This window comes from Salvelinus fontinalis, chromosome 1 (assembly GCF_029448725.1).
Source record: "Salvelinus fontinalis isolate EN_2023a chromosome 1, ASM2944872v1, whole genome shotgun sequence".
NCBI lineage: Eukaryota > Metazoa > Chordata > Actinopteri > Salmoniformes > Salmonidae > Salvelinus > Salvelinus fontinalis.
The window spans coordinates 90,058,711-90,072,122 of NC_074665.1; the positions used below are offsets into that span (position 1 = coordinate 90,058,711).

A 13,412-nucleotide genomic window follows, 5' to 3' on the forward strand; every position below is an offset into this window, starting at 1 on the left:
AAAAGGGTGTGCTTGAAGGATGCACATAACTCTGCAATGTTGGGTTGTATTGGAGAGAGTCTCAGTCTTAAATCATTTTCCACACACAGTTTGTGCCTGTATTTAGTTGTCATGCTAGTGAGGGCTGAGAATCCACTCTCACATAGGTACATGGTTGCAAAGGGCATCAGTGTCTTAACAGTCCATTAGTGGAATTCCTGCAAGAGATTAACAGTTAATGTGATTGGATGTTAATTATTTGACTAGGCTACCTGTATTTGACATTGTGTTGTTATTTCGCTGAACACCAGATGGTTGAATTTTTATTTTTGGCAGTGAAACGAGACTACTCAGGCAATAAAAAAAACTCACTCAAATGTATAGCCCCGTTGGAAAATATAAATGGACTGTTTGAAAATGTGAAGAATAAAAAAATGTACAAAACAAAAACATAATATATGTATATACTGTATATACAGTTGAAGTCGGAAGTTTACATACACCTTAGCTAAATACATTTAAACTCAGTGTTTCACAATTCCTGACATGTAATCCTAGTAAAAATTCCCTGTCTTAGGTCAGTTAGAATCACCACTTTATTTTAAGAATGTGAAATTTCAGAATAATAGTAGAGATAATTATTTATTTCAGATTTTATTTCTATCATCACATTCCCAGTGGGTCAGAAGTTTACATACACTCAATTAGTATTTGCCTTGAAATTGTTTAACTTGGGTCAAATATTTCGGGTAGCTTTCCACAAGCTTCCCACAAAAAGTTGGGTGAATTTTGGCCCATTTCTCCTGACAGAGCTGATGTAACTGATTCAGGTTTGTAGGCCTCCTTGCTCGCACACGCTTTTTCAGTTCTGCCCACAAATTTTCTATAGGATTGAGGTCAGGGCTTTGTGATGGCCACTCCAATACCTTGACTTTGTTGTCCTTTAGCCATTTCGCCACAACTTTGGAAGTATGCTTGGGGTCATTGTCCATTTGGAGGACCCATTTGCGACCAAGCTTTAACTTCCTGACAGATGTCTTGAGATGTTGTTTCAATATATCCACATAATTTTCCTGCCTCATGATGCCATCTATTTTGTGAAGTGCACCAGTCCCTCCTGCAGCAAAGCACCCCCACAACATGATGCTGCCAGCCCCGTGCTTCACGGTTGGAATGGTGTTTTTCGGCTTGCAAGCATCCCCCTTTTTCCTCCAAACATAAGGATGGTCATTATGGCCAAACAATTCTATTTTTGTTTCATCAGACCAGAGGACATTTCTCGAAAAAGTACGATCTTTGTCCCCATGTGTAGTTGCAAACCGTAGTCTGGCTATTTCTGTGGCGGTTTTGGAGCAGTGGCTTCTTTCTTGCTGAGCGGCCTTTCAGTTTATGTCGGTATAGGACTCGTTTTACTGTGGATATAGATACTTTTGTACCTGTTTCCTCCAGCATCTTCCTTTGCTGTTGTTCTGGGATTGATTTGCACTTTACACACCAAAGTACGTTCATCTCTAGGAGACAGAACGCGTCTCAATCCTGAGCAGTATGACGGTTGCGTGGTCCCATGGTGTTTATACTTGCGTACTATTGTTTGAACAGATGAACATGGTACCTTCAGGCGTTTGGACATTTCTCCCGAGGATGAACCAGAGGTGAAGGGCTACAATTTTTTTTTTTGAAGGTAGGACTTGAAATACATCCACCTCCAATTGACTCAAATTATGTCAATTAGCCTATCAGAAGCTTCTAAAGCCATGACATAATTTTCTGGAATTTTCCAAGCTGTTTACAGGCAGTCAACTTAGTGTATTTAAACTTTTGACCCACTGGAATTGTGATACAGTAGGTTATAAGTGAAATAATCTGTCTGTAAGCAATTGTTGGAAAAATGACTTGTGAAATGCACAAAGTAGATGTCCTAACCGACTTGCCAAAACTCTAGTTTGTTAACAAGAAATTTGTGGAGTGGTTGAAAAACGAGTTTTAATGAATGAAACATAAGTGTATTTAAACCTCCGACTTCAACTGTATATATATTTTTAAATGTGAATCACATTTTTATTTGGCGTACCCCTGACAGTTTTGCATGTACTCTGGGGGTACGCGTACCTCAGTTTGTGAATACTTGATCTAGGGCAACAGTGTCTAGATGGATTAGCATTTGTTGTCTTGGGTGCTGGACCTTTTTTGGAACACCATTATTTTTGTCTTACTGAGATTCACTGTCAGCCCAGGTCTGACAGAATCTGTGCAGAATATCTAGGTGTTGCTGCAGGGCCTCCTTTGTTGGTGGACAGAAGCACTAGATCATCTGCAAACTGTAGATATTAGATTTCTGAGTCCAGTAGGTTGAGGCAAGGTGCTGCCGACTTCTAGTGCCCTCGCCAATTTGTTGATTTTTATGTTGAAGAGTGTGGGGCTGCATCCGTCTCACCCCACGGCCCTCAGGAAATACATTTTAACTGCACACTTGTTGTTTGTATACATTGATTTAATTTTGTTGTATTTTTTACACCCAACACCGCTTTCCATCAATTTGTATAGCAGACTTATATGCCAAATTTAGTCAAAAGCTTTTGCGAAATCAACATGAGAAGACTTTGCTTTTGTTTTGGTCAGTTTGTTTGTTAATAAGGCTGTCCAGGTTGTATACGTGGTCTGTCGTACATTAATTTGGTAGAAAGTAAATTTGACATTTGCTCAGGACATTGTTTTCACTGAGGAAATGTTGGAGTCTGCTGTTGATGATCGAATTGCTGCAAAGAAACCACTACTAAAGAATGCCAATAATAATAAGAGTCTTTCTTGGGTCAAGATACAAGCAATGGACATTAGACCAGTTGAAAATCTGTACTTTGGTCTGATGAGTCCAAATTTGCGATTTTTGGTTCCAACCGCCATGTCTTTGAGAGACGCAGAGTAGGTGAACGGATGATCTCTGCATGTGTGGTTCCCACTGTGAAGCAGGGAGGAGGAGGTGTGATGTGTGGGGGTGCTTTGCTGGTGACACTGTCAGTGATTTATTTAGAATTCAAGGCACACTTAACCAGCATGGCTACCACAGCATTCTGCAGCGACACGCCATCCCATGTGGTTTGCGCTTAGTGGGACTATCATTTGTTTTCCAACAGGACAATGACCCAACACACCTCCAGGCTGTGTAAAGGAATTTGACTAAGAAGGAGAGTGATGGAGAGCTGCATCAGATGACCTGGCCTCCACAATCACCCGACCTCAACCTAATTGAGATGGTTTCGGTTGAGTTAGATCTCAGAGTGAAGGAAAAGCAGCCAACAAGTGCTCAGTATATATGGGAACTCCTTCAAGACAGTAGGAAAAGCATTCCAGTCAAAGCTGTCCTCAAGGCAAAGGGTGGCTACTTTGAAGAATCTCAAATATACTTTGATTTCTTTAACACCTTTTTGGTTACTACATAATTCCATATGTGTTATTTCATAGTTTTGATGTCTTCACTATTATTCTATAATGTAGAAAATAGTAAAAAATAAAGAAAAACGCTTGATTGAGTAGGTGTCTCCAAACTTTTGACTGGTAGAGTGTTGGAGGTAGCCTAGTGGTTAGTGGGCGCAGGTAGCCTACTGGTTAGAGGGTTCGGGCCAGTAACCAAAAGGTTGCTGGATCGAATCCCTGAGCTAACAAGGTAAAAATATGTCGTTCTGCCCCTGATCAAGGCAGTTAACCCACTGTTCTCCGGTAGGCCTTACATTTTACATTTTAGTCATTTAGCAGACGCTCTTATCCAGAGCGACTTACAGTAGAGTGCATACATTTTTTTAATTACATTTTACATACTGAGACAAGGATATCCCTACCGGCCAAACCCTCCCTAACCCAGACGACGCTATGCCAATTGTGCGTCGCCCCACGGACCTCCCGGTTGCGGCCGGCTGCGACAGAGCCTGGGCGCGAACCCAGCCCAGCCGCCAACCCAGAGACTCTGGTGGCTCAGCTAGCACTGCGATGCAGTGCCCTAGACCACTGCGCCACCCGGGGGCCTTCATTGTAAATAAGATTTTGTTCTTAACTGACTTGCCTAGTTAAATGAAGTTTACATAGAGAAAGTGCAACATGAGAAGGGATGAGCAGCTAGTGAGATCTCTCCCAGGAAAATGTTTATATCATGTGAGGTTGGTTGGTCATATTAAACACTGACTGACTCAGTGAGGAGAGGGGTTGGTCATATGAAACACTAGATGACTAAGTGAGGAGAGGTTGGTTGGTCATATGAAACACTAGATGACTAAGTGAGGAGAGGTTGGTTGGTCATATGAAACACTAGATGACTAAGTGAGGAGAGGTTGGTTGGTCATATGAAACACTAGATGACTAAGTGAGGAGAGGTTGGTTGGTCATCTGAAACACTAGATGACTCAGTGAGGAGAGGTTGGTTGGTCATATGAAACACTAGATGGCTAAGTGAGGAGAGGTTGGTTGGTCATATGAAACACTGACTGACTCAGTGAGGAGAGGGGTTGGTCATATGAAACACTAGATGACTCAGTGAGGAGAGGTTGGTTGGTCATATGAAACACTGACTGACTCAGTGAGGAGAGGGGTTGGTCATATGAAACACTAGATGACTAAGTGAGGAGAGGTTGGTTGGTCATATGAAACACTGGCTGACTCAGTGAGGAAAGGTTGGTTGGTTATATGAAACACTGGCTGACTCAGTGAGGAGAGGTTGGTTGGTCATATGAAACACTAGATGACTCAGTGAGGAGAGGTTGGTTGGTCATATGAAACACTGACTGACTCAGTGAGGAGAGGGGTTGGTCATATGAAACACTAGATGACTCAGTGAGGAGAGGTTGGTTGATCATATGAAACACTGACTGACTCAGTGAGGAGAGGGGTTGGTCATATGAAACACTAGATGACTCAGTGAGGAGAGGTTGGTTGGTCATATGAAACACTAGATGACTCAGTGAGGAGAGGTTGGTTGGTCATATGAAACACTGACTGACTCAGTGAGGAGAGGGGTTGGTCATATGAAACACTAGATGACTCAGTGAGGAGAGGTTGGTTGGTCATATGAAACACTAGATGACTAAGTGAGGAGAGGTTGGTTGGTCATATGAAACACTGACTGACTCAGTGAGGAGAGGGGTTGGTCATATGAAACACTAGATGACTCAGTGAGGAGAGGTTGGTTGGTCATATGAAACACTGACTGACTCAGTGAGGAGAGGGGTTGGTCATATGAAACACTAGATGACTCAGTGAGGAGAGGTTGGTTGGTCATATGAAACACTAGATGACTCAGTGAGGAGAGGTTGGTTGGTCATATGAAACACTAGATGACTAAGTGAGGAGAGGTTGGTTGGTCATATGAAACACTGGCTGATTCAGTGAGGAAAGGTTGGTTGGTTATATGAAACACTGGCTGACTCAGTGAGGAGAGGTTGGTTGGTCATATGAAACACTAGATGACTCAGTGAGGAGAGGTTGGTTGGTCATATGAAACACTAGATGACTCAGTGAGGAGAGGGGTTGGTCATATGAAACACTAGATGACTCAGTGAGGAGAGGTTGGTTGGTCATATGAAACACTGACTGACTCAGTGAGGAGAGGGGTTGGTTGGTCATATGAAACACTAGATGACTAAGTGAGGAGAGGGGTTGGTTGGTCATATGAAACACTAGATGACTCAGTGAGGAGAGGGGTTGGTCATATGAAACACTGACTGACTCAGTGAGGAGAGGGGTTGGTTGGTCATATGAAACACTGACTGACTCAGTGAGGAGAGGGGTTGGTTGGTCATATGAAACACTGACTGACTCAGTGAGGAGAGGGGTTGGTCATATGAAACACTGACTGACTCAGTGAGGAGAGGGGTTGGTTGGTCATATGAAACACTAGATGACTCAGTGAGGAGATGTTGGTTGGTCATATGAAACACTGACTGACTCAGTGAGGAGAGGTTTGTTGGTCATATTAAACACTGACTGACTCAGTGAGAAGAGGTTGGTTGGTCATATGAAACACTAGATGACTAAGTGAGGAGAGGTTAGTTGGTCATATGAAACACTAGATGACTAAGTGAGGAGAGTTTGGTTGGTCATATGAAACACTAGATGACTCAGTGAGGAGAGGTTGGTTGGTCATATGAAACACTAGATGACTAAGTGAGGAGAGGTTGGTTGGTCATATGAAACACTGACTGACTCAGTGAGGAGAGGGGTTGGTCATATGAAACACTAGATGACTCAGTGAGGAGAGGTTGGTTGGTCATATGAAACACTGACTGACTCAGTGAGGAGAGGGGTTGGTCATATGAAACACTAGATGACTCAGTGAGGAGAGGTTGGTTGGTCATATGAAACACTGGCTGACTCAGTGAGGAGAGGGGTTGGTCATATGAAACACTAGATGACTCAGTGAGGAGAGGTTGGTTGGCTATATGAAACACTGGCTGACTCAGTGAGGAGAGGTTGGTTGGTCATATGAAACACTAGATGACTCAGTGAGGAGAAGTTGGTTGGTCACATGAAACACTGACTGACTCAGTGAGGAGAGGGGTTGGTCATATTAAACACTAGATGACTCAGTGAGGAGAGGTTGGTTGGTCATATGAAACACTAGATGACTAAGTGAAGAGAGGGGTTGGTTGGTCATATGAAACACTAGATGACTAAGTGAGGAGAGGTTGGTTGGTCATATGAAACACTAGATGACTAAGTGAGGAGAGGTTGTTTGGTCATATGAAACACTAGATGACTAAGTGAGTAGAGGTTGGTTGGTCATATGAAACACTGACTGACTCAGTGAGGAGAGGGGTTGGTTGGTCATATGAAACACTAGATGACTCAGTGAGGAGAGGTTTGTTGGTCATATTAAACACTGACTGACTCAGTGAGGAGAGGTTGGTTGGTCATATGAAACACTAGATGACTAAGTGAGGAGAGGTTGGTTGGTCATATGAAACACTAGATGACTCAGTGAGTAGAGGTTGGTTGGTCATATGAAACACTGACTGACTCAGTGAGGAGAGGTTGGTTGGTTGGTCATATGAAACACTAGATGACTAAGTGAGGAGAGGTTGGTTGGTCATATGAAACACTGACTGACTCAGTGGGAGAGGGGTTGGTTGGTCATATGAAACACTGACTGACTCAGTGAGGAGAGGGGTTGGTTGGTCATATGAAACCCTGACTGACTCAGTGAGGAGAGGGGTTGGTTGGTCGGTCATATGAAACACTGACTGACTCAGTGAGGAGAGGGGTTTGTCATATGAAACACTGACTGACTCAGTGAGGAGAGGGGTTGGTTGGTCATATGAAACACTAGATGACTCAGTGAGGAGAGGTTGGTTTGTCATATGAAACACTGACTGACTCAGTGAGGAGAGGTTTGTTGGTCATATTAAACACTGACTGACTCAGTGAGGAGAGGTTGGTTGGTCATATGAAACACTAGATGACTAAGTGAGGAGAGGTTGGTTGGTCATATGAAACACTAGATGACTAAGTGAGGAGAGGTTGGTTGGTCATATGAAACACTAGATGACTAAGTGAGGAGAGGTTGGTTGGTCATATGAAACACTAGATGACTAAGTGAGGAGAGGTTGGTTGGTCATATGAAACACTAGATGACTCAGTGAGGAGAGGTTGGTTGGTCATATGAAACACTGGCTGACTCATAACGTACAGTATGCAGTGCATACACATTTATTTATCACCTTTCTTTCAGAATATATTTGTTAATATTGATTATTAGTTACAACACCGTAGTGTATATCACTTGGTTGTGCCTGTATTAAGAATGATAATTTTATGTTATTTTTTGTTATATTCCAAAATGTACTAATATTAACATTAGACCAAGAACAAGGATATTGGTACTGAAAGGGTTAAGGAGTTGTACCCTGACTAAGACAGCGTGAGGGAGTATGAGAGCGAGTTATTGCTGCTAGCTAGAGAAGAGGGGGAAGAAGAGCTGTCTGCCGGTGTGTGTATGTTTGTGCATGTGCACACTCCTGGTGCTTTCCTTGCTCGCTGCCTGCTCACGCTGTGGCGAGCTCTCGCTGTCTGTGCCATGCTTTACCTCTCTCTTTCTCCCTCTCCCTTTCCCTCTTTTCCCTACCTCTCTTTCACCCCTCTCTTTTCTCTAGCAAGCTCTTCAGTATTCCTTCCCCCTCCCTGTTCTTCTCTCTTTCCTTTTTCCTTTCTTACTATGGTGCAGGATTATTTAATTGCCTGGGAAGCCGAGACGTTGGACTGACAAAGGTGAGCTGGATACAGGGAACTCTGAGAGTCTGGACTGAAGGGCTGGGTGGAGAATAGGGGAGGGAATGACAACACTATACACCTCTTAGCAGGTGTGTGTGTCTGGTGGGTCCTCTCAGCTCTGTTCTTGTGTAATGTTTGACCACTGCTTTTCTTCATAAGAACACAGGTTGTACATGCATAATGAATACTTATATCCTTCCTTGTTCTAAAATTCTATCATTGTGATTCTATCTTTGGGAGATACATCATTGAGCAGCACCCACACTGCTCCTCCAGCTTCTAGTGTTACCATGGCCATCTCTCACCCACCATTTCATTCTCTCTCTCTCCCCATCGCCATATCCCACCCTCCATTTCTCACCCACCCACTCAGCTCACCCAGGAATATTTTGGGAGATAGAGGCTGGGAGAGGAGACAGTGATAGGGAGCTAGAGGAGAGGTAGAGAGGCTGAGAGAGGAGAGAAGACAGGGACAGGGACGAGGAGATGTAGAGAAACAGAGAGGAGAGGACACAGGGACAGGGACGAGGAGAGGTAGAGAAACTGAGAGAGGAGAGGAGACAGGGACAGGGATGAGGAGAGGTAGAGAAACAGAGAGGAGAGGATAGGAGACAGGGACAGGGACAAGGAGAGGTAGAGAAACAGAGAGGAGAGGAGACAGGGACAGGGAGAGTGAGGAGAGGTAGAGAGGCGACAGGGACAGGGAGAGAGAGGATGGGTAGAGAGGAGACAGGGGCAGGGAGAGGTAGAGAGGCTGAGAGGAGAGAGGGAGAGGTAGAGAAGCTTTGAGAAGACAGGGGGAGGCTGAGAGGAGAAAGGGACAGGGAAATGCAGAGGCTGAGAGGAGACAGGGAGAGGTAGAGAGACTGAGAGGAGAAAGGGACAGGGAAAGGCAGAGGCTGAGAGGAGACAGGGAGAGGTAGAGATACTTTTTTGTTAATTCTTTCCAATGTGTCAAGTAATTCTTTTTTTGTTTTCTCATGATTTAGTAGCTGTCCTCGGCTCTGTGGGGTCTGTTTTTCTTTGTGAACAGAGCCCCAGGACCAGCTTGCTTAGGGAGCTCTTCTCCAGGTTCGTCTCTCTGTAGGTTATGGAAGCTTTGGGAATCGCTTCCTTTTAGGTGGTTGTAGAATTTAAGGTCTCTTTTCTGGATTTTGATAATTAGCAGCCTAATTCTGCTCTGCGTGCATTATTTGGCGTTTTACGTTGTACTCGTCAATTCGTTGATATATATGTTGAAGAGGGTTTGAGCTTAAGTTGCATCCCTGTCTCACCCCAAGACCCTGTCGAAAGAAATGTTTTTTTTGCCAATTTTAACCGCACACTTGTTGTTTGTGTACATGTATTTATAATTTTGTATGTTTTCCCCCAACACCACTTTACATACATTTGTATAGCAGACCCTCATGCCAAATTGAGTCAAATTAACAAAGCATGAGAAGGCTTTGCCTTTGTTTTGTTTTGTTTGTTCGTCAATTAGGGTGTGTAGGGGGAATACGTGGTCTGTCATACTGTAATTTGGTAAAAAGCCAATTTGACATTGTTTTCACTGAGGAAATTAACTAGTCTGCTGTTAATGATAATGCAGAGTATTTCCCCAAGGTTGCTGTTGACGCATATCTCACAGTAGTTATTGGGGTCAAATTTGTCTCCACTTTTGTTGGATTGGGCTGATCAGTCCTTGGTTCCAAATATTGGGGAAGATGCCAGGGCTAAGGATGATGATAAAGAGTTTAAGTATAGCCAATTGGAATTTTGTGGTCTGTATATTTTATAATTTCATTGAGGATACCATCAACACCACAGGCCTTTTTTGGATTGGAGGGTTTGTATTTTATCCTGTAGTTCCTTCAATGTAATTGGAGAATCCAGTGGATTCTGGTAGTCTTTAGTAGTTGATTCCAATATTTGTATTTGATCATGTATATGTTTTTGCAGCTTGTTCTTTGTAATAGGGACAAAATGATTTGAGTAGTGGTTTACCCATACATCTCCGATTTGGATGGATAACTCTTTGTTGTTTGTTTAATGTTTTCCAAATTTCCCAGAAGTGGTTAGAGTATATTGGTTCTTCAATTATAGTAGGCTGATTTCTGATGTGCTGTTCCTTCTTTTTCCCGTAGTGTATTTCTGTATTGTTTTAGTGATTCACCATATTGAGGCTCATATTTTTGGTTGGATAGTTTTTCTGTTTTTGGTTGGATAATTTTCTCAATTTGTTTCTTATGTTTTTTGCATTCTTCATCAAACCATTTGTCATTGTTGTTAATTTTCTTTGTAATTCTGTTTGAAATGTTTAGATTTGATAAGGAAGCTGAGAGGTCAAATATACTGTTTAGGTTTTCTACTGCCAAGTTTACACCTTCACTATTACAGTGTACCTTTTTTGTCCAGGAAGTTGTCTAAAAGGGATTGAATTTGTTGTTTTTGGTAGGTTTCCACACTACTTTCCTTCCATCTATAGTATTTCTTAATTTTATTCAGTTCCTTTATCTTTGATGCCTCATGATTGAGTATTGCTCTGTTCAAGTAGACTGTGATTTTGATGTGATCTGATAGGGGTTGTCAGTGGGCTGACTGTGAACGCTCTGAGAGACTCTGGGTTGAGGTCAGTGATAAAGTAGTCTACAGTACTACTGCCAAGAGATGAGCTATAGGTGTACCTAATATAGGAGTCCCCTCGAAGCCTACCATTGGCTATGTGCATACCCAGAGTGCAACAGAGCTGCAGCAGTTGTGACCCGTTTTTGTTGATTATGTTGTCGTAGTTGTGCCTAGGGGGGAAAATGGGGCAGGGAATGCTGTCGCCTCCAGGCAGGTGTTTGTCCTCCTGTGTGCTGAGGGTGTCAGGTTCTTGTCCAGTTCTGGCATTTAGGTCGCCACAGACTAGTACATGTCCCTGGGCCTGGAAATTATTGATTTCCCCCTCCAGGATGTAGAAACTGTCTTCATTAAAGTATGGGGATTCTAGTGGGGGAATATAGGTAGCACACAGGAGTACATTTTTTTCTGTTGAGATAATTTCCTTTTGAATTTCAAGCCAAATGTGAGTTAGGTCTGCTCTGTACCAAATTAGCATACCCCCTGTTTCACACCTGGTAGTTTGGTGGATGGGACTACAAGCTCTCTGTAACCTAGAGGGCAACCAGTGGGTCCATCTCCTCTATACCATGTTTCTTATAGGATGACAATGTCTGTATTTCTGATTTCTTTGATGAAGTCCATGTTCCTTTAGGCCAAAGGCAGATGAACTCAGGCCTTGGATATTCCAGAATGAGATAGTGAAGGCTTTGTGTTCCATAAAGTATTCTCTCTCTCTCTCTCTCTCTCTCTCTCTCTCTCTCTCTCTCTCTCTCTCTCTCTCTCTCTCTCTCTCTCTCTCTCTCTCTCTCTCTCTCTCTCTCTCTCTCTCTCTCTCTCTCTCTCTCTCTCTCTCTCTCTCTCTCTCTCTCTCTCTCTCTCTCTCTCTCTCTCTCTCTCTCTCTCTCTCTCTCTCTCTCTCTCTCTCTCTCTCTCTCTCTCTCTCCTCTCTCTCTCTCTCTCTCTCTCTCTCTCTCTCTCTCTCTCTCTCTCTCTCTCTCTCTCTCTCTCTCTCTCTCTCTCTCTCTCTCTCTCTCTCTCTCTCTCTCTCTCTCTCTCTCTCTCTTGCTTTGCTTTGCTTTGCTTTGCTTTGCTTTGCTTTGCTTTGCTTTGCTTTGCTTTGCTTTGCTTTGCTTTGCTTCCTTCACTCCCTCCCTCCCCCATCCGTATTTCTATCTTCTCCTGTGTCTCTTCTCTCTGGACTAATGGTTGGCCCCTGCTGTTTGAAAACTCTGCACTCAGATTGGAATAAAATAACACCCAATGACACCTTTCATATCTGACATCAAATGATGTCTCTCCTCTCGGATGGACTTTTTTTTCTTCTCCAAAGCTATGTTGTTCGTGTGGTCTTTGTACTATTATTGTACTGTTGTTGTTAGGGCTATTTATCGCTATGACACTTTGATGTAACGAAACATACTGTTGCCCTCATTACCCTAATGCTCATCCTTGATTCTCCTGTTTAGAAACCATGTCCATTTAAATGGCGTCTGTGTACATCCATGGATGACTCACATGGTTTATTATTGATTGCACTGCACTGAAATGCTCCTCTGCGTCCCAAATGGCACCCTATTCCCTAAAGTGCACTACTTCTGACCAGGGCTTATAGGGCTCTGTAAAGGGAATAATGTGCCATTTTGGACAGGCTCTTAGTCTTCCTCTAGAAATGCTTTGTTTATATCAGAGTCAGGACCTTTTGGCATGTATTTCCCTGGTGAAGTTGGTGCAGTGATTAGTAGAGACAGACATATGGCTCCATAGCAGGGGACTCACATCTCCTACAGTACACTGGAGGTCAGAGAGAGGCAGAGGTGACTATGCGCTATCACTGTGCTGGGAGAAACAGGGGGAGGAAGAGAGAGACAGAGGGAAGAGAGAGACAGGGGAGGGAGACAGGGGGAGGGAGACAGGGGGAAGAGAGAGGCAGAGGGAGACAGGGGGAGGGAGACAGGTGGAAGAGAGAGGCAGAGGGAGACAGGGGAGGGAGACAGGTGGAAGAGAGAGGCAGAGGGAGACAGGGGGAGGGAGACAGGTGGAAGAGAGAGGCAGAGGGAGACAGGGGGAGGGAGACAGGTGGAAGAGAGAGGCAGAGGTAGACAGAGGAGGGAGACAGGTGGAAGAGAGAGGCAGAGGGAGACAGGGGGAGGGAGACAGGTGGAAGAGGGAGGCAGAGGTAGACAGGGGAGGGAGACAGAGGGAAGAGAGAGGCAGATAGTGACAGGGGGAGGGAGACAGGGGGAGGGAGACAAGGGGAAGACAGACAAATAGTTGAAGAGAGTGAGGGTGATGGTAGTGATTTGTGTGATGGTAGCTAGCCTTGAGTGCCAGAAATGCACTTTATAAATAACATTCACTATCATTATTATTATGGAGGTAGAGAGAGAAATGGAAAAGGGGGGAATGCAAGTACTGGAGAGATGCTGCTTCTTGATGAGAGATGTTGTCTTTACACTGTTCTGCTCAGTTGGTTTGGTGCTGCTTCTTGATGATAGATGTTGTCTTTACTCTGTTTTGCTCAGTTGGTTTGGTGCTGCTTCTTGATGAGAGATGTTGTCTTTACTCTGTTCTGCTCAGTTGGTTTGGTGCTGCTTCTTGAT

At 43.7% G+C, this 13,412-nt stretch overlaps 1 protein-coding gene across 4 annotated transcripts in view; it reads left to right on the top strand.

Annotated features, from left to right (window-relative positions):
- LOC129863576 (protein TANC2-like) overlaps positions 1-13,412 on the top strand; it is a 589,624-nt gene that overhangs the window by 215,143 nt on the left and 361,069 nt on the right. Inside the window, exon 1 of one of the 4 annotated variants that reach the window (XM_055935671.1) lies at positions 7,943-8,226. The exons of the other annotated variants lie outside the window; for them this stretch is intronic. The gene's annotated coding sequence lies outside the window, so the exon portion shown is untranslated. Of the gene's footprint in view, positions 1-7,942; positions 8,227-13,412 lie in introns of those variants that run through there. 4 annotated transcript variants of the gene reach the window in all.